General features: G+C 28.8%; 1 protein-coding gene across 4 annotated transcripts in view; it reads right to left on the bottom strand.

Moving 5' to 3' along the window:
* LOC148228496 (uncharacterized) overlaps positions 1 to 22,405 on the bottom strand; it is a 215,339-nt gene extending 192,934 nt beyond the window's left edge. For all 4 annotated transcript variants that reach the window (XM_088199036.1, XM_088199032.1, XM_088199033.1 and 1 more), the window contains exon 1: positions 22,037 to 22,405. The gene's annotated coding sequence lies outside the window, so the exon portion shown is untranslated. The remainder of the gene's footprint in view (positions 1 to 22,036) is intronic.
* Between the last annotated feature and the right edge of the window lie 1,709 nt (positions 22,406 to 24,114).

Genomic DNA, 24,114 nt, shown 5'->3' on the forward strand with positions numbered 1-24,114 from the left:
TGTTAAATTTTAATACTATAAAACTACATAATTTAATATTTAATATCAGTGTCATTAATTCATCGTTAGCGACTAAAATTATACTAATGTTGGCAATAAAAAATAATTTCATAAAATAAAGCTAGTGTGCTAAGAATCAATAATTATGAAAGCTAGATTTATTAAAAAGCCATAAGATAAATGTGTAATTAGAAGCTCAAAAACGCAATCAAGTATTAAAATATATAATTAAACTCCTTTAAATTTGTAACTTTTTATTTTAACTCGACATTTTATTAAATAAAAATTTGGCGAACCTTTTTGTTATGATACATTCTCAAAAGTAATTTTTAATTATACTTATATGATTGCTTTTAATAAACTACAATGTAAACATTTAATTCATTTTTATGGTAAGTACATATATTATTACAGATTAAATTCAATAGTCTGATAAAGTTAAATATGTGGCTAATTTAAAAGTGGCCTGGAAGTTAATTAAGTTATTGAAATATATTATTTGATGGCTTCAAAAGTATGACACTATTTTTTTAATATGAGTTTTAAATAAATTATAAAAATAATTGTACATTGTATTAGCTTACATTATATATTGCTTTTGTAGATTATTTTTAGAGATCTAGTTACTACATGAAGTGAGTTTTATGTATATATTACATATAATGTACGCCTACCCTTCACCGTAGCTCATACCCAACTGTGCTAATACAAAGAGGCGAAAAAAACATAAGAGCAAAGTTCAAGGTACGATTAAAGGATACACATATAAAAAGGGACTCTAACGGCTTTCGAATGCTTATTGATAGTTGTGGGGGTAAGCATATAATCCAGACGAGACGCTGGAAGTGTTCGCTCGTTCAGATGTTTTTGAAACTCTTCAACGAGTTACAACGAACGATGCCTGGAACTTTCCAAGTACAAAGGCAAACAAGAAGTAGTGCGGACTCTGGGCGAACAATCGCCAGATACACAAAATACAATATAAGCCTAGAATGGACACGTAGAAAACTTGTTATTTTTCTAGCTCGATAGGATATGCCAGAGCACGTTCCTTTCAAACAAGTCTATTAGTCGCATTGACACTTCCTCATTCGTGACGGATTTTTTGCCTCTTGATTCAACTCAATTGCAATTAGTCGCTTAATTCGCTCATCCGAAGAAATTTCTCGTTTAAAAAATTGTATTATATGAAGGATGTGTCCAATGTGTGACAGGATACCCGCCGTTGCCAATTGCGGCGAAACGGGCAAATTTGATTTGACGTTTTATAATATGGTTAAGAGAAGAGTGTCGAGGTGTCGGATAACAACGTAGGCGTCACTTTAACAACCTCTTTATGATGCCATGAGATGCGGTAAAGTGCTTATCTCTGTTGAAATTCTCGGAATGGTGCGGTGGTCAAGATAACGCTTTACATTCGACTGAAACGGTTTCCAATTACCAAAGAAAAAATGTAAATTGAATATCAGGTAATTTATTTTAAAGTTGTTTATTAATGAATATAATCTGATATTGCCGAGACTGATACGATCTAATAATAACTCATTGATATTTTTTATCACTGACAAGAAAGAGATCGTGATTGATTAACATAAGTTCAAAGCGCTATTGCTTATTGACAATCGTGAAAACAAAACGAGAGGTAAAAAATAAGTGATTGAAACGTTAAGGATCGTTTGATTGGATTCCCAGACTGTCTACTTGAAACGGAAATTAGTCATCCTATATTTTTTTTAGAATATATAAAAGTTCTTATCAAGATTTACAGTCATGTCAGACTTCTATGAAGTTTTACTTTTTACATTTATAATCGAAAAGCGTGTTACTTATCCGTTAAAGCAAACTTAACCCACGCTTTTGTATAATCATAACATAACAATATTTTTGCATTTTATGTTTACTGCAACACAGGGATGGTAATGTTTAAGAGCAAAATTCTTACATACGCACGAGTCACGCGATATGCCTGTCGGTCGCGGCTTATACCGAAATTTAATATTTATATTTTACATACATAAATTTTTTTAACTAAATTTTAAATAATGTACTTTATAAAAATCGTGTCTAAAGAATTAATATTCTTCACTAAGATTTTCGGACCTCACCTAAAATTAGAAGCAATAAAGTATGAATAGCTAACGATGACATTCAAATGTGAAGGACATTATCTGTCATATGATCTAAAAGATTTGGTGTGTGTAAATTCATATGTAGATATTTTTCATATTAAAGTTTCGATTTGGTATTGAAATATGCATTTAAATAAGAATTTTGTTGTTGACAATATATCATTGAAAAAAAATATAACGATACCATTTAAAGGTAAGATTTTATATTTTAAAGGCAAAGATTTTCATATTATCATTTATGCTAGTTATGAACATAATAAGTATCTTTTCAGAATGACATTTTATAGTAATGAAAAATATTACAATTTAACATTTAAGTACTTTGGTAAAGTAAGCGTTGAAAAATAAAATCGACTTATATGATATTACAAATTTGCTATTGTGCAAAGGTGTTACATAGATTAAATACATACAAAAATCAACATAATTTTTGAAAAGCACACATCATAAAAAAAATAACCTGTACGATAGCAATCCTCGTTTCGTTTGGCAAACATCCATTCAAAAACACTTCCCACGTGTTATCTGCGCCAATCTAACAACGCATTACTTTCATTGAATTATGGCGTCAACATCCGCGAAATTCACGCGAATATATACGGGGCTGTTTCGCCCTAATCTCTCCCTACAACCACTAGGTTGGCGTTTTATTATTATTATGATAATAAGGCTTTATCCATTTCACAAGTCGCTGGTTCGGCGAACCGCTCGGGGAGCGACAAGTTTAATGCCGGAACTGGAGAAACCCCACCGACACGGGAACATTACACACCCGTTTGTGCCGTTAACACCAAGACCGAAAACAACCGAAGACGAAAAGCCGAGAAGAAAATCGGAAAAGCGTGTGCACATTACTGGAGTACACGTGTACCTACTCTCTCCTATGGGGATCTAAATATATGCATAAAATATAGGCTTTGTTCTTACTTGAGGCGTTTTGAAGCGAATGTTTCGAGCCACGCAAAAACGAACTAAGAATAGGGCGGCGCACAAGTCATTTGTCATTATTTTCTTTAGAATCGTGTAGTAGAAAGCGTAGAGTTTATCATGAATAAGTACAAATCTCAAGAGTGGGCCAAAATAGTGCCTATATTTATTTAAATCGCGGGATAAAAGAATTCGCATTTTATATGATTACCCGATTTTACAACGCTTGACTTTTTTATGTGGTGTTATCTGAAAGGTAAAGTGACATTTCTGAGAAATTGAGAATAAATGTTACAAGACATTTAAAAATAAATATATAAGAATTTAAAAATGTTACACAAAGATACATAAACGCTTTAAACTTTTAATTGTGAATTTTAAAATCTAGCTTATAAATGTATTATAACATATAAACACAAGTGATAAGATTAAGTTTTTTTAATGCAAAGTTTACCGTTTTGGGCCAATTTCAGTGTGTATAATTGTGAGAAATCTCTACTTTTAAAAGAAGCGTTTGAAATATTTAACACTGTGTTGGAAAATTAAATATACGTTAAGAGAAAATTGGAGTCACTGAGACTCTAAATAATGTTTATTTACTTATTGAAATGTTCAATATCTCCTGTATTACCATATCTCGTCGAAAACATTTGAAATATTATTTCTAGATGACGGTAAAAATATTTAAGATAACATTTGTATGATTAAAATGCTTCATTAATTATAATACAACTTTTCAGGTGGCTTAAAAATAATCTTACTGAGAATTTAAAGTGTACTATTTTATTGTATAAAATCACATAGTGAGTGTGAGCTTTATATATACATATATATACAAATTTACAACTGTATTAAATTTTATTTTATAATTTTTTGATGAGTACATGCGTTGTTGAACAATGTATCTCAACCGCTCTGGTTAAATTGTTTTCGTTGTTAAGCGTTTTAATCCATCGCCGAACCAAAGCGCTAGTGTTTTGTACATGAGTATAAACAACAAACGTTCATTTGCGCAAATGTGGAGCTTTCGCTGTTTCACGAGAGAAAATGGGACAAGTAAATAGAAAATCAACCCTGCTGCATCGTCTCCCCTTCGAGGCAACACCGTTCAACTCATAATACAGATGCAGCCCGAACGCCTTGGTGGCGTGATGTGGAGTAAAGTGGTTGTGGTAATTTATTCATGAAAACTCCTTCTAGATCCGTGCCGTTTTTTACGACCACCCTTGTGTGTGTTTCCGCGGGGGAAATAATTATTATAATACTATACAAAACAACAGCACGAAAAGTGTATATTATTTAAAGTCATAAAACTAGCCGTATAGGTATATGTGCGTTTTTTGTAGTTATTGGCATATGAATGAGCATGTAGTACTTTTACACGTGTGCACGTGGTCATAAAATGCGCATAATTCAAGATTGAGTGTGGCGCTAAAGTTTTACGACTTAATAACTTAAATGACGCCTAACCTATGAGTCAATTTGAAATTATACGATTGTATTAGTGGCATAGGAAACTTTATCAATTATATAATGTCACTGTGAGAGCAATAGAAAACGATTTTTATTATAAAAATGACAACAATTAAAAATAATGGATGTTACTATTTTTGTTGAATATATTTAGCACTACTACATTTTAAAATATTTTACTATTTTCTCTATGAGCAATGTTTGAGGTGTCATCATTATAAAATAAGATGACTAATGAGGTATTTGCCGAGATACTTACAACGTATATTTAGTTGAATCAGACAAAACATTCATCGTCATTATCATGTACACGCGATTTACTATTGTATATAATAAATTATATGTTTGAAGATAAACTTTTTACTTTTTTTATATAGTACTATTGAGGTCCTGGTCGAATCAAAAGTGCATTATTTTTTTATATGATCTATTGTATTGTTTTGATTAATACACATAAATCATAATCAAATAATATAGATAAAATATATTACTGACACAATCTTTAGTTTATCATCGTTTATTTAACGACAAGAAGCACAATTTTAATCCAACACAATTTCTGCTTTAATCCTGGATTGATATGCAATACCATGTTTCAATTATGCTCTTGTAAGTAGCTCTATGACAAGACTTGGGCTGTAGTTAAACTCCATGCTTAAATTATGGAGAACGAGGACATCAAAAGCAGTTTCTCGAAATTAATCGATTGCCATATATATTATGTTATAATTTACAATAATATATTAAATTATATGTTAGTTACCGATCGAGTTTAAAATATTTGAATTTTTAACTATTTGTATACCGAATAGTAAACGATATAATAATCGAATATATTCGTAAACTTTCAAAGAATCGCAAAATACAGGTTATAGTTTATTTTAAAAATAAGAGATCATCATACAAAGTTTCTTTTTAGTTATTCCTGCTGCCAAAAAGACTACAAGTTGGTATGTTAAAACAAAAATATCAACATAAAAAATATTTTAGCTAAACTTTAAATATGATTCGCATTGATTTAAAAAAGATAAAAATCATTGAGAAAGCCTATAGCTGAACAATATTAATTCAAAAACATGCACAATTTCTTGAATTTCGTCAATTAAAAAGTGTTTATTTTTTTTATTATTTTTTGTTGGTATGGCCATGACTGTTATTAATAACATAAAAATAAAAATATGTACAATTAGGTTTTATAAAAGTCAGAAAAAAAAGATCATCAAAGAAAATAGTGGCTTCTTAATAAATATAATTAAAGTTGACTGGTATTTAGCGTTTTTAAAAATTAAAAATATTTAACTATAACTATGAACAAATATTCGAATAACGAATAGTTAAAAAACGGACGAATATTTCCGGTAGTCGAATATTCAGATTGGAAACTCTGATCTGGTAATGTATGTACATATATATACATACAGAAAAAAATTTAATTGATATTAATCTATATAATTTTGCACAAGGTCTCAAGTTTTTTTTTTCAAAAAGCAGTTTATTAAAAAATGTGTTTTTCATGAGTAAGCATATGTCTTACCAATGAACATTCATTACTGGTTAAGGATAATAAAATAGAAAGCGTCAAATTGATGAAGTTATATTGCGTTGTCCAAGTTAGATACTTAAATGAATATTACATAAATAGCTAATCATTGATTTTTAAACGGAAACGATTATATATATATATATAATTATAAAAAGTAACATCATTATCAGTTAAGCTAAGAATAAGAAAGTAGAAAGCGTCAAGTTTATGATATTATATTACATTGTGCTAGTTTATTATTTTAATAGTAGTAAGTATCAATCAATTTCACTGTACACAATATTTGTAAGAACTGAGCTTATTTATTATTTTTATTTGGTACAAGTTAAATTTTTACTACAAATGAAACCGTAATTTCCAAGAACTGAAATTTAATAAATACCATTGCCGCTTTAACTCGAACTCAAACTTCGTTAGTTCGAAGTGGCCGAAAGTTAAACTCAATTATACTCTTTTGATATTGTGCAAATACTGCCAACGATGATGTACTATGTATTTATTATATATACATTCTTAATTGACTTCGCTCTCAGATATAAAAACATTGACTTTTCCGATTTCTCGGAAAAGGTATATTTCAACTTTTTAACATACACATATATATATTTGCATATATAAACACACTCACACCAGCGTATGCAGGGAGCGTGAATAATTAAATAGCATTATTAATTTATATGCAAATGAATTTCAGCAACGGGCTCCTTCGTGCAGGTAAACGGAAATATTGTGGAAGGCGAGAGGATTACCTCACCATTGCTTTTAACCGGTCTCGGGTTATTTTCCGCGACCTCGCTAAACGTGACGACATCTTCGGCGATCGATTCCAAAACAAAAACACACAATTACTCACGATTTATTATAATATAAATAATAAATTTCATTGATATATTTTTATGAATTATTTCATTTAGTGGGTCAGATCAATGAGAAACACATGGAGACGTTCGATTAATGCCTGATTGAATCTTGTGCGAGACATACGACGATGACACACATGTGACCCAGATCGATATGTTGTGTTATTATAAGAAATCGATGTTGATAAAAATAACAATTCTCGAGAGCAAAACGACACGTTTGTCGTATATATTAAATATGCGTATGTAAATATAAAAACCTGCCCACACAGTTAGTATAAAAAAGACAAGACCAGTTTTTGGTGAAAATGAAATCTCAGCTCATTGTTGCGATCGTGTATTTTTTTGTGAGATATTGATTTAAATTATTAGAAACCAAAACTAAAACTGATTCATAAGCGTTTTTAAGCTTTTAAGTAGTTGAGAGTATGAACTGGAATGCCAATAAGCATGTATGTCAGCAGCACGTTACAATCTAGAAGTATTATTTCTTAAGTAGTTGTAGGGCTACCATGATAATCCCATAAACTTGAATCAGCTTACTGAATGCTCTGAGAAGCAACAGTTGATGTTAATGGAAGATAAAGGCTAGGATGTGAAGTTGTTTCTGTTGTCATATTTGAATGCCACTTTAAAAGTAGAAAAATATATGTTTATTTTATTATATTTCAATAATCTAGGTGCTCATTATACGTGTTTTAATTAAAAAATATTAATAAATTAATTTTTTTAATGATAACATTTGTTGTGGTATATGAAAGAAACGGTGTTGTAAGGTATAGGGACAGAAATAAAAAATAATTCTGTTTTTATATAAACAAAAAGACACATGGATGAATAGAGAGACCTACAAAGATCTAATCAAACCCAAAAGTGAGAGACTTTTAAAGTTTTGTCTTATATGATCTTTTTTATTCAGCCTCTTGTTGTGACACTTGCTGACCTGATTGTCGCTGTTAAATATTTAAGAATACCACCACAGAGATTATTTAGCAGAAAAGCTCGAAATTAGGTTGCGCATTACTGACTTTACTACTATGGGTTGTGTGGCACCTAACATATATAATACATGAAACTATTTGATTATAAAAGATTTTGAAAAGTTATGATAATAGTGTACTTCATGCATGAAAAATTGTCAGAACTAAATAACACTATTGATATGTAGAGCGATAAAAAAATATAATTAAATTATACAGTATACTCTTGATTAACTGAGCGTTCCCACTGCGACGCGCCGACACGATTTTATTGCTTTTGGCGTGAATTTTTGACTTCTGAGAAGTGATGATTGTTTTTACGGCCTCCTATTGACCAAAATTCGATTTGAATATATAGCTTGCCAAGATGTGAGTTTCGGAACCTTTTTTGTTTAAAAAAAGCCCTGTACATAGATATTATATCTTATATATACAAAGATAAATAATATAATTTATATGTATATATATACATACTTATATATACAAAGAAAAATAATATTTTATATATAGATCTGTGTTACTGGCTTTACATTTGATCAAGATTGTGCATCATATAGCATCCAATATCATAATTTTTTTTCAGAAATTGCTCAACCCATTATCTTCCGCAGCAATATTTTTAAGAAAAATAGCATTGTAAAATCGTTTTATTAATCATAATATATAACACATTGGTTTACAAATAAAATTTTACCAGTAACCGGCGGTTAAAAAATTATGATTTCATTCGGATGAGAAGGATCATTATCTATTAACAATACTGCTTTTTGTGACAACCCTTTACTTTATAAGCTTTATTAGCTGATTAGAATTTGACAGATAGCATCCCTATGTGTTTATTTCTATCTTAATAGAAAGAAATGACATTCGTTAACTGTCAATTTTTTTCATATTGACTTTCCGTACTAGAAACATGTATTTTGTAATACACTTTAATAAAACATTTTCTGATGCCTTTACCTTAATATAATTATTGTTATTATTCTATTGAATATTTATTAATACATAGTGCGAGATAATTTCTCATCTGTGAGATAAGGATGATCTAAAAAAACTTATACTTATATATTATAATTTAAAATCATTATTTTATAATTATATTAGATTTACAGCACAGTGTCTATTAAAAATATATAGATAAATAGAGCATGTTTGTTAATTATTTTTAATAATAGAATAAAATTAATCCTAGAATTAGGCTATACTACGCCATATTTAACTCAGGCAAATCCATTAAATTTTAAGAGATTAATTTAACACGCTCCGTAAAACGCGTAAGCACATTGCTTAATACGCAACGCGCGTTTACGGTTTACGGTTAACTCGCAGCGGTTCAACTAACTACCAACCCTCATTTATGAAAACAAACTTCTAGACAGATTTTAAAAACTTTACTTTATAACAATTTTAACTCGCAAAAAAAAACAACTAGCAACCAAACCTCGTCCATGTTTACCGACGAGCATATTCTCTCGATTTTTTCCTCCATTAACCGTCGCACGAACAACTTATGGGGAAATTGTACTTTAAAAAGGAGAGCCACCTCGTTATCAATTCCATCCTCTTGCCAAACTTGTTGGAAATAAAATTTCCCGCATTTTACGGCGTTGCCTGTCCTATTAGAGCGGCGAAAAACAAACAATCGCGAACGAGCGTAAAATCCCTAGCGCGCACGTGGCGAACGGATTTATATTTATGAACGTGTGTGGGCACCATTATGCGAAAACGTGTTGAACGCCCCGAAAAATGTTGCTAAATAACGCGCCTATTTTATGGAGATTTTTTAACAAATTTAATATTGCAAAGAGTGTCGCCTGTTTGTACAGTTTAATAGGGGACTGAGTTACAAAATTAAACCTAAATAAAGGGTATAAAAGTAAACGCAATTTAAGAATATACACAGATGGCACAGAATATAATTAGAGGTTAGAGATAAAAAAATATTGCTACAAAATTCTAAATAGACTAAAAATTATTTCAAGCCATACTATTTTAACAAAATAAAAATGGTTTTAAATAAAATTAATTTTTAAATATTTTTATACGATTCACAATATTATATTATTTTATGTGCAAAGATAATCAACTAAAACGTTGAGTCTCTAAAAATACGTACCCAAACAGACGAAGTTCATGACAGTGGGGTGAGTTTGTGGGTTGTTATTTGCTAGTATTTTTCTTGGTACGGAAATGTTCCTAAATCACAAAGTTTCAAAGTTATTTTTGAGCGATATAACGCTCGAAAGTACTATTAATAAACTTATTGATTATATCAATGTTAATTTAATCATTTTTATTTATAACAGTGTGAATGTTATGAAATTTATTGAACAATATTTTTAAATTATTAAAAACAAATTTTATAGCACATCGTGAGTATCGTTGTTGACTCGTTTCTCTGATCATATTTATCTCACACTCTGAGATAACCTTCACCTACCGAATTTGCGATAATCTGCCAAACTTTTCTATCGCAACTTCTCCACTGAGCCGCTAAACGCGATATTAGGCCTTTTTGTTTGAATATGAAATATGGGCTCCGAACATCCGGGAATAAGTTATTCAAACGGGAAAAAGGGAATAGACGGAATTTGCAATGGCAAATATATATGTATTACACACGGGATAAGGAGAGAAGAGAGTGGCCGACTAATGGCACCGATTGTCTTCACGTACCCGTGAATAATACAAGTTTGCAGTACTGGAGGCAGTACTAAATCTACGTTATGTAATACATTTTTAAAATCGCATCTATTAAATGGACCGTGGGTAGATGGACTGGCGACCTTTTTCCATAACCCCCATTAACGGTTAAAATATTTAACAAAGTGACGTTTTTCACTTTGATATAACTATTTTATAAAAGATAAATGTATTTTGGAATAGCTATTGCTGTTAATTAAGCATCACTACAAAAATATAAAATACCATATATGATAAACTTAAAACGAAAAAGGGATTTGTTAGATCGTTTGCGAGCCACAAAATTAATTATATAATCTAACTACGTTAAGCAACAAAATTAACACATGACCCACTTGTGTGTAAACATAAATTGTAAAATACATTGCAAGCATGTAAGAATAATAACTTATTATACATTTAATAATTAAAGTAATTTAAAAATGTTTCTTATTATTAATATGCAAATGGTTAATTGTTATGATTTTTTAATTAAAAAATAAGTTCAGTGGCAATTCCGATAACTACAATAAATTTGACCCAAAGATAAAATATTTAAAAATAAAATTGATAAAAAACTTGACGTCGTATTTTTTTATTAGCGAAGTTATAAATATAACCCAACATATTATACATGTAAGTGTAAAACAATTACAAAAAACTGAGCATGCTAGTAAAAAACTAATGAAAGTAATAGTTTACATACATCCATGTAACAAAAAAATATTAAAAAAAGCTTTTTTGTAGCAATTTTTATACAGAAAAAAATTGTTTTAACAAGTAGTTTAAATTATAAAAAAGTTTCAATGTTACAATGGCGTCTATAAAATATTTTACATACTCAACTTTCTTAAATGTATGTCTACAATATGATAAGAAAAACATATTATAGTCCTGGTCAAATATCAAATTATGACTTATTTAATTAAAAAATATATGTAACACTTTGTAGTTTTTTAATTTAATTTTTTTATTAGATTAACATTTTTTATTCGTGAATACCTTGATGCGTAATAAAGCATTCTGGTATCAAAAATTTTTGCATTTCTTGAGAAATGAGAATTTTTATTTTCACTTCTCGATTTACTCGAGAATTTTAAAGATATTTTAAATAAAAATAAATAAAAAATATATTTTTAATTTATAGTTTGTGATTAAAATAACACAGTATATTATTGTAGATACTATAAATTATTGATGAACTGGATGATCGTTAAAGAGAATAAACTTCAATAAGATGATGACTTGTTATAATGAAAGCTAATAATCGAAAGACAAGAACGGATCGGTCTACTTCGATTGATTATAAAGTGTTAAGTTACGAAGGAATTTCGAATAACAGCGGTTGTTACCTTACACTTTTCATATTTCGAGCAAAATAAAGATGAAAAACACCTTTAGATAATTGAAAAAAAGAGTTTAAATTCACCAACAGGCAAATTTTATGGCGTTACTCTGTGGAAAGCTCCCATACATTTTTGAAATCTGCCGATTGCCATGTGGAGCAATTTCTTTTTATCTGATTATCAATTTAGTTTTAGATTACCAAATAACTGGACTACTTGAGAAAATTGTTAACAATTTTTTGTCATTCAAATACTTTCGACCTCTATTAAAAGCTTCTAAGAAAGCATGCATGCACATTATATAACACTTGCCACGGACACACCCTTTTTTATGCGATATAAAAAATTCAACATTAAAAAATATTTGTATAAATTAAATTTTTAACAAAAAAAAACCGCTATAAATTTTTTTGATAATTTTTTTGATTCCTGATTTGATTTTATTCTCGAGAATTATTTTACTATAAGAAAACACTGCATAACCCATAACCGACATTGTCAAAGCAGAGATTGTAATTTAAATTAAGAGACTTTTTAAAAATAAAATCAATTTAATTGAGCAAAATCTTCACATTCACGTTTAAATCAAAATTAGTTTTTTATTAGGATAAAACCAAAACTTGGGTGCTAAAGTATGTGCATTTTTAATTAATAAGGAGTAACACAAAACCATTATTTTAGTTATAAAAATAAATAAAAGCTAAGTTACTGTGTAATATTGCTAATTATATATATATTTGAATTTACGTTATTTTTTGTGTAAGTGTTTGCGACCTACTAATGGATATTTCAGTGCTGTAATGTTTACCCAGTTGTTGCTAGTATCTATATATGTATGTACATACGAACCAGTTTTATTTAGTATATAGTATAAATACGCGAATATATTTTTTTATATTAATCAAGATTGATTACAGAGAATGTGTCCAAATTGAGCAATCATCCGTAACATCAAATCAAGCACACGAAAGGGTTAAAACGAAGTGACAGCCCCTATTAGTTCTGATGACACCCTTAACACACCTTGTCGCTAATTAATTTCGGCGACCTAAAAAATAACCGTCCAGTTAACAAACGAGTTAACGTGGCACGCCAAACTCGGCCCATTTTTATAATTAGCGACCCATTAACTGACACTTTTTTTTACTAAGGCTATATAATATTAGACTCATTAATGAAATTCATATATAATAATAAACTACGCCCTGATATATGACTATTGATTATTTTTTTCATGTTAAAAAATAAATTATATAAAGGTAGGTATTAATAATAAATACACATTAGGCGTAAAAATTAACATATAACACACGCACATCGGTGTTCGAGAGATTTATTAAATAACCACACTGTAGTCGTGTTTCGCGCTTGTGGCAGTAAAAGGGTCAAAACGAAAGGTCAATATTAAATTGTTAAAGGCGTATGTAAATTTATTTCCTAACAGCGTTCGATGAACACTGATTCGATACTCGAATATTTTAATAATCATAGTACGTGACTTATTGTATAATTAAGATTAGATTCGACCGGTTAATTACCGCGTTTAGTACGTTGAACTCGGTTTAGCCTTTGTCTGTCATAATACAAGGTAAAACGTTATGTGGTTTTAATGACGTTGTCGTTGCATACATTTCAATCGAATGTTTAATTTGTTATGCTAATAATGCAGATTGTGGCATGCATTATCAGTTTATTGGCAATTTACAAAATGTTTACCTGTTTTAGCATTTAGAAATTCTAAAACTATTTTCTAGCTTGTTTATTATATTATTTGTTTTAGTAATCCGTGACCCAATTTTGTAACTATATACAGTTACAATATGAGCGTTGATTTCTATGGGTGATTGCAACGTAAAAGGTAAACGATGATAAACTATCAACTGTTATGTAAATACCTGGTTACACGATTTATATACCTACTATTACATAGATTCTAACATAACATATAAAATACTTTAATAAAATATTTGTATTATAAATTTAATTTCAATACATAATATTCAAAATAATACGTACTATATACATATGTATACTCAAGATATAACACCAAAGATTTGTAGTTATAAACAACACCATATCCATTAAAAATAATTAAGAAAAAATATTACTTAAAAGCTTACATAGTCAAACATAAGCATGAAAAAAAACTATGAACAAAAAGCGATCAAGACAATTATGAAATATATGTAAAATTATTAGGGCATACATATCGATAGCAGAACTATATGTTGTGATGAAAAAAGTATATTTTTTTAAAAATACAACAATATTATTATCACGCGTTATAATCTATAAGTCTGTTTTTTATAAAATACAAGCAGTATACGAAACTAAGAAATATTTAGCAAAAAAACTCCTAAGCACTCCAGTCACACTCAACAATACATTTTTATGATAAAATATATGTATATTATAGATATATTGAAAGCAGTATTCTTGGAAACACAATTTAAATGTACATTAACTAAATAATACACAGACGGTTGAACAAATATATAATTTTCTACGAAAGAATATCATGATAATATAAAACACAGACTACTTTTAAATATTTTTCAGCTGTCATTCAAAACTGAATAAGCTGTCATTAAATCAGCTAAATTCCAAACAAATTTCTTATTTACTAGTACAATAGCTATCTATGTATATTGACGAAAAATATTTGCGTTCAGTATTTGCACAAATTTCAACCCAATTTATCACCTGCTCAGAACACGCGACGCTGACATGCCCTAATGATGGTGTCAATCTGTTTTGGCGCCGAACTCTTTTTGTTTTGCTCATCTCTACTGTATCGTATATATTTTGCATGTACATAAAATGTATTATATTTATATATATATATATTCTAAGAAAACTGTTAAGAGTGTCGTATATCGAACACTGAACCAAAGTTTGCTATCAAAAGCATACATGCCAGACAGAGAGGTATGTAAAAATTTTGTTCCATCCGTAAAAAAATATAGGGCTCTCTCCGAAATATTATTACAATTTAATATATGTGCAATTCCATCATGGGAGAATTGAAAGCATTACATTTTATACCATGCATTATTTTAAACATAAAAATTGCCCTTCAAATATCGGTATGATAGTATCCTTAAAAATCTTAATTGCTTCAACAGTTACTGAAACATATGTATTATACATATTTATGTAATGTAATATATGTATATGTATGTAATAATTTTAAAGCCACATTTATTATTGATTTAATTCTAAATGCATCTTCGCGTGATTTTTTTCCCGGATCTTTAATAGTTTGTGCAATATAAAATCTGTGTCAGATACTTCATAGTTAAGAAGACATAAAAACGATTATGAATATACTATAGTCACGCATGAATGAGAAAGCGAAAACGAGTTCTCGCCGAACTTGTCCCAGGCACAAAGCGATACACTCACAGTTCCATTACTACATCCCAATGCCATTCTTGAATGCCAGCGCACTTTAAAAAATCCCATATGTACATGCACTAAAATGCGTGTCGCAACACTAGGTGATAAGACAAGAAGAGCCCTTCTTCAATACATGTTTTGATTTCCCCCTCTAATCTGTTTGTTATCGAAGATCTCACGAAGAGCCTCGGGCCAAAAGTGAAATTGAACCGTTGTTGCTCGAGAGACGTTATTACGAATCATGACTGGTTAAATTTCTCGACAATGTCGTAACAAAAACATACAAAAATTTTAGATGTAATAAAATTCATGCTTATAATAACGAGCTTAATTGTGCCGAGCAGAAGGGGTTGGATCGTACGCAAAGGGGAGAGTTTATAATGGAACAGTAGTGGCCATCTTGGTTCTCTCTCTATATCTGTGGCGGACGATCAAAATTCATGTTTTATTGCGGTCGTATATCACGGGGCTGATTGGAGAGATGGCGACCGATATGCCTTGACACTGCCTAGACCTCAACAATTGATTAAAGTGAAATGTCTAGCGGGAGCTCTAATATATCATCATCAACCCCACATCACGCTGGATATCCTCTTATACGCACGTAACGACATTAGATGTATCGCTTAATTTGTGAGAAACACCGAAATGCGTTTAAGTAACGCTTTTTTTCTATTTATAATTTTTTCAGTATTAAGTAAAGATAAATCTAAGCATTCAAAAATTATATACGTGAGATACGTGGTTTTGTAATATTCCAATACAATACTAAATTACGAGGCTAATGATAGATAAGATTGTTCCAATACATTGATCATGTTGAAGAACATCAGATGACGTATACTAAACCAATTATACACAATTATATTACCTACTGATATTGAATTTACTTTCTCAAAAATAATATTAAACTAATATAATAATTTTTAACTGAAAAGTACTTTCACAAGTAATTAAAAAAACCCAAGGGAGAATTTGTAATTTATAGATCAAGACAGCCCAACCTTTTAGTAGTGGCGATTTACTTTTGTCTATAAAAAAATATTGCAATCTACCAATAAATAGGGGGTAAGTAATAAGTTCAGAAATAAAGAATGCTTAATAAACATTTCAAAAGATAAAATTAATATTTTTAAAATATAATCATACTCTAATAAAAAAATAGAGACATGGAACATATTGCATTAGATAAAATATTATTAATAAGATCATTGATCTGCCAGATTTGACAATATTTTTAAAGTCAGGATTATACGACAAAAGAAATAAGCATAAACATTGGTCAATATGTTCATCACTTAAATAATTTCATATACATATCCGAATGTCAGAAAATACAGATTCAGTCAAATATGTAAAGCCAAAATAAGACATTTGTGTTCGTACCGCATTCATTTTTGGTGTAATTCCAAATATAATCCTTGAATTTTTATAATGAAATAAAATTTTACTTCATTCTAATTTGCTTTAAATATTGTATATCTTTCTAAAAGGAATTTAAGGACAATAAAATTGTATTACAAATGGTTATTATTCTCATGTAGTAAATTTCTATATCATGTAAAACTAGTGAAAGAAAAATAGCCTCGAGAAATGTACTTAAATAAATATATTTAGTGATTCATATAGCAAAGTAATAATAAAAATGATAAATTCTGTGTCTTTAAAAATATATTGAGTGTCATTGTTGTTATGTGAATTGCAATATTGAACAATCAATTAAATACTATTTACATGGTATAGAGCAGAACATTATTGGGTATTTTTTTTAGGTATTAGTAACAAAAAGAACGGGTACAAGGTATACCCTAAAAAAGTAATATATAAATAATATATGAGAAACCTAATTTTTGAATTTATGCTAGTTTTTGGTGATTCGTGACGATTATATATTGTGAATTATTTCGATGAAGTCAAACTTAGATTTTTGCTACAAAGATTTAATAACATAATATACATGGGAAATAATGCTAAAATTATATATATATTAGTTAGCATATTGTTTTAAGTTATATATAGTTATAATTATATACTTATATTATGTACTTTACATTTTAATAATAAAATAACTATAAATAAATATCAGGCTATTAAATCCATGTAGAAGAAAATATTGTTATTAATTTTAGTTCTATACTATAAAAAATATATAAAAATGGAGAAAGATATAAAGCAGTTGGAATTAAAAGTAAAATTTGACAATCAAAAAACCACCTATATTCAGAATTTTCGCCGTGTGGAATTTTCGTGTGCGCAATAATCCTTTACCAAGAGGTATTATTAAAGAAGAATACTTCATAAATTTTAGTTTTTCGCGATCGATTGAGCAATTAATCGAATCACAAGCGTAGTACAAGAGCGTGCAGAGGAGATAACTGGGTCCGGATTTGAATAGAGAATACATTTAATTTTTTCCCCAAAAACCGAAGCGAACGCGGCTAGGTCGTACAAAAATACACCAGCGGCCATTTTTTCCCCTTTTATTGCCCTTTTACGACTGAACCGAACTGCTATCTTAAATGTCCAATTATAAACGGCGATGCGAAATTGCCAGATACGGGGCTAGATTGAAAATCGCTATCTTGATCCATACAAAATTTGTATTATTGTCATGTTGTATTTTGCGACTTACGTTGATTTTGAAAAAAAAAACATAATAAGGAAAGAAGACGCAAAGGGAGTAAAGTAAAACAATCTAGTAAGTAAAGCGTACGCCTAAAAATGCCTCACTGACCTATTAGCACCTTTTTGTGAGCTTCTAAGAAGTTTACTGTTGATGTTAATAAAAATATATAATAGCCAAAGCGTCGGCATTGAGCACTAAAACAACTGTGAATAACGTTTCATAAACATTGATCGAATCTTTGAGAAATGAAATCAAAGAACATTCTCAGAGCAAAAGGAATCACATAATTGAGTTCAAAATCCGTTACACAAATACAAAGACTGCTGAATTGCTCGGCAAGCGATTTAGCAAAGAACATAGAGAGAGAGAGAGAACAATTTGATATTTGATATTTTTATAATATTTAATACGAATATAAACTATTGCATATACATTTCATGCAGTATTCAGTAACGTTAAATATTGCAAGATTTAGATTTTTTTAATATATATTTATATATCTTTAATGGTCATACGACTGAAAATTTGCTATTTATCCATTGCTCGTTAAATATACATACAATAACAATTGTAATTGCGTTTACCATTGTGTGTATACATTATGGTTGAGAGCAAATCTTTACACCTTGGTCCGTGTGTACATGGACCGTATGAATTATGAAAATTACTGGAATAAGCGCGAGACGCAATTAACAATATAAATGGGAATGCCTCTAGCCTACAAAACAGTATATACAGATACACACAAAATAAATTACATACACATACACACACAACAAACCCGAGTGTTGCTAGAAGCAAAAAAAAAGGAAACAGGGCGCGGGAATTAATTGCGAAGCGGAATTGCGAGTTTTTCGGGGTGAAATAATAAAATTGAAAAAAGAGGAGATGGATAAAGAAAACATATTCCATTGTTCTCTCTAATGATTCCTGAAGCAGATACATCACTCATTGTATTTTAAGAATCTTTTTATAACATTTTTTATGAATTTTTATATAAAAGAGTGTTCGCATAATACAATTTAATTGCTATATGTATTATATATGTGTGTATAAATAAACTTTAGTATTTTTGATTGATGTATTCTTCAAATACCAACGACAAAATTTATTTGGGTGAATTATAAACACTTTGTTAAAAATATATTTGTCACAAAGTATGAAAATTTTGCTAATAAATAAATGAGATAATGTGAATATTATGATTCATATAATATACACACATATAGTATAATTTTAATTATAGTTTTTTAGAAATCATTAATTTTTGGTGTAATTCATGATATTCTTATATGACTTTTTACTTATATTGTGCTAATATATTAGTTTATTTTAGTTATTAAATTGTAGCATAGCGTAGTTTTAAATTTCTAAATCAAAGATATTTTTTCCTAATAAAATCAGTATTTCGTAAGTCAATTTTTTGATTTAGTCAAGAGAGCATTGAATTTATATACATATACATATGTACATATGTATATATATACATTTGTAACTACAATATATAAAAATATTTACGTATTTCTTTATAGTATTATAGATTTTGTTATTTTTAACATTAAGATGTTTTAATTAAACTTGATTAGATTTTTGACACAAGGATCTGATACGAAAAAATTATGCACAAATTTTAGATTTAAAGAAGTTGTTTAACGGCGTGTTGTGCATTTAAAAGTAGCATGCAATATAATTTATTTTTATTCAGATTGATCTTGCTTCTATAGCACTAAATAATGGCAAACTTTTTTGCGAAAAATTTCCCTTCCCTAAAATATTGATTAACTGTCTCCAGAAATATATTTATTATAGATTTTTTGACACAAATATCAGATACATAAAAATATGTTTCTGATTTCAGATATGTAGTAAGTTGTGTAGCGGCACGATGTGCATTTAAAAGTAGCCTGTAACATAATTTATTCAAATTAATCTAATATATATATTAAAGACAATAATATTAATAATCACTACATACTTTCACTGTTATTATCTGTTTATATTACTATACATTTTTTACCATAAAGATTAGATACGTGAAAATATAATTAAAAGTAGCCTGAAATATAATTTATACTTATTCAGATTGTTACTAGATATATTAATAATCACTATATAATTGCAAACAATTTTACCTTCATTTTCACTGTCCTAAAATGTTGATTTACTGTCTCTAGAAATATATCTGTTTTTAAGGAATTTGTTACATGTCAAATACCAAACAAAATTTTCGAAATAAATGCTAAACTGTGACTCTTCGCATAAAAACAAAATTAAAAGAGGAAAACTTGCTGAGTTGTTCCCGTTAATGATTCCGTGTCGCGGACCCTATTAAAATCGCCTCATTAATTTTTCCGATTCAATCAAAAGTTGGTGCGAAAATTTCGCGAAGCAACAACTTCGCCCCCGTGCCAAATTCGCGAACAATCAGTTCGATGCGTATAGAATGTCAAAATTAATTAAATCCGCTACACAGAGTTGCGTGGCGCTTACAAACTTTCGAATTAATTTACTATGTCTAAAACTGGATATAGCTTAATATAATCACACACGAATATGTGCATAGACTGTGTTTTGTTAAAATATCAATGTTTTCAAAAAATATAACTTATTGAATTACAAATGGGTCGACTTATTTCAATTCGCCGTGGATATTTGCGTTTTCAACGTGAATATTGGTGAATATATGTAAATATGTATACATAATGCGATATAAAATTCGTGTACACATACACATCTATAATGTAAACATTCGAACGGGAGCTTTCCAGATACGGTGTAAAGCTCGGCGAAAACTTTAAAATTTGTTGTTGTTCGAACGATACTTTAGAGCGTATCGAGTTTTGGAGCTTTCGCAGACAAAAAATGTATGGTAAACAAATAAACAACAACGCTCGTCATGCGAAAACTTTCAATACAATAAATAATACTTCAATTATTATAAATGTATTAATAAAAAACATTGCTTTAGAAAATACGTAAAACTTATAAAATACCTAATAAAAAGTATAATATCAAAATTACAATGAGAACTAAAATGATCAATTTACATATGATAATATTGTGAGAAATAAACTTACTTTTAACTAAATTCAATACGCATACCAAAAAAAAAAAATTAACTGTGAATCACTGAATTTATATTATTAGCTTATTTAATGTATATTGTGATAAGTAAAATATGGGTCAAATATAAACAATGAGTGATATTATAACATCTTCGTTTTAAAAATATATATATAAAAAATGCTCGTACTTGTGCTATCGTATTATTTTCATATTATTTTCGCAGTTTACTAATACTAATTAATAGTGAATTCAGAGCGTATGAGACTAAAACTAAACTACTATTTGTAGGTACTTTACGATAATTTTAAATACGCCATCGTGTTATTATATTTGCGTTGAATATATTCATATCAAATTAAATTTAGCTACTATTAATTAATTAATTAAACTAGATTATACGTATCTAATAAATTCTATACAGCAGAAAATATTATATAATAATATTACCAATTCCAGTAAATAAGTATTTAAAAACAACGTAATGCTTTTTAAAGTAAAAAATATAAATCACCTGTTCTTTTAATTTCCACATAAAATTTAAAGAATACGACTGATTTTAAATAATGTTTATGAGCGTTATTTATAATAATTTTTAAAAAGTCTACAACGTTCAACAATCTTATATAAACATTAAACGCTTGATTAATTAATTATTATTTTATTTATATTTGCCTTTAACGCTTAGCGTGACTAAATAATAATTATTTTATATGTATACAAATAGCGTTTAATCAAATTGTATACATAAATAGATTTAATTAAATTCATGAAAAATTATAAAGCATTACCATAAATCTCGATGGATTAAAGTGGGCGTAAAAAAATATGTGTATGGATGTGAAAATGTTTTATAATCACAGTGTCATATTCTAGTATAACATAAATTCGACATTTGGAAACTTGCGTATTGGTTTTCTGGCTTATTGCTCATTCATAATTCACAGTTAATTATTTTTGGGTATGTGTATTAACAATATGTATTAACAAAACTGATGATGTACTCACATATGCAAGGTCGAGACGATGCGAAAAAAGTCGGCGTGTTCTTGAAGCAAGGAAAAAACACAGCTGAGTAGCGAATTATTTCATAAAAATTGAAATACACAAATGCACAATGAAAGGAACGACAGGCGGTAGTTGTAGCACACACGTTTTTTGGAAAAATTTCGTATTATATATTTTTTCGGAATTCGAGTAGTCGATTTGGCACAATCGTTTTATTATATTAGAGCCGTGCGGTTATCACATCCGAATCACACAAGCAACAACAAGGCGTTCACAAAGTGTCGTATTTACGCGGGATCGATGTATTATTGTCGAGTATGAGGGAACCGGCGACACAAAACCAACCCATACGGCGGTCTTCGCTCGACTGACGACTCGCGGCAATTCACAGTCGGGCTACCCCCACCACTTTTTCTTCGGGTATTGCGCAATGTTTGAGCAATACGCGAAGAATCGGGAATTGTTTACCGACTTAGCGAACGGGCGCCAATCGTTTCTCGAATCAGATTATTACATATTGTTTTACATTTTTCATATAAAAATAATATTTTTTAATGTAAGTAGGGCTTTATTTAGTTTAAAACAGCGATACTCAACTTGCGGCCCGCCAAGATTTTATGTGCGACCCAAAACTCGTTACCAAATATTTTCAGACATCTGGAACTGTTTTCAAAACTTTGAGTTGCACTGAAACAATAAATTTGCGCCACAACGCCGAGTAGGGTGACAGCTTTGCTTTTTTTATAATTTCAAGTGTTAGCAAATGAACACATTGAATCTGTGATTGTATTGTGTGTTGTTTCAAAGATATTTTCAGGTATATATATATATATATATATATATATATATATATATATATATATATATATATATATATATATATATATATATATATATATATATATATATATATATATATATATATATATATATATATATATATATATATATATATATATATATATATATATATATATATATATATATATATATATATATATATATATATATATATATATATATATATATATATATATATATATATATATATATATATATATATATATATATATATATATATATATATATATATATATATATATATATATATATATATATATATATATATATATATATATATATATATATATATATATATATATATATATATATATATATATATTCATTTTTAAATACAATCATAACCGTTATAAAAAAAATGTAGTTTTTGGCCATGAGAGTAAAAAGGTTGAATATGACTGGTTTAAAATAAAATATATAAAGATAAGAACTGTAGAAAATTTATTTAAAACATTTTATTTTAAGATTGGCTTTTACCTCTAGAACATCGTTCCATAACCCTTTCTCACCCATGGTACACCAAAGCTATTCCCAGAATTTCGCGGCACACCACAAGCAAAAGTATATAAAACAGAAATTAGGGGGATGTAAAAATTTAAGGGGTGTTATTTGAGAACATACATTGTATGGAGGACCTATAAAATATTTAACTTCAATTGTATTACATATAAATAGTTGTTTCTGGCACATAAAAGCATGTTCCAATGATTTAGAAGCTACTATGAGATCATGTTTAAGTTGGAAAAAATAAAAAAAAAAACCGGAAACATATGTTAATTATTATTTTTTCACAGTTATTAAAACATTTATTTAATTAAGATGTGTACTCAATTATTTAACCCAAGCGATTCACAATATAAACAAAGTCTGATTGTATATTATGTATTTTGCATAAGAAGCAGCTATGTATATACATATGTAAAGTACTTTTTTATTTATTTTTAAATCACCAAGCTGACTATCATGACTTTCTAGGTTTCCCAAATGCATCTTGATGGCTACAAACAATAACTTTACAATTAAACATTGTAAAATAATAATAATAAAACAGTCATGGTACACCTGCACACATAAAACGGATAAACACATCCCACATACATTTTTCTAGCTCCTCATAGCAATCGCCAAAAATATTCTTGAGTTTGGCAAGCTCAAAGAGCCTGGATACGCCGACATCCTGAACGAAACAGGAAAGAATAAGATTATCGATCGTTAAT

Source organism: Plectrocnemia conspersa, unplaced genomic scaffold (assembly GCF_051122295.1).
Source record: "Plectrocnemia conspersa isolate PC_06_02 unplaced genomic scaffold, ASM5112229v1 ptg000012l, whole genome shotgun sequence".
Classification (NCBI taxonomy): Eukaryota; Metazoa; Arthropoda; class Insecta; order Trichoptera; family Polycentropodidae; genus Plectrocnemia; species Plectrocnemia conspersa.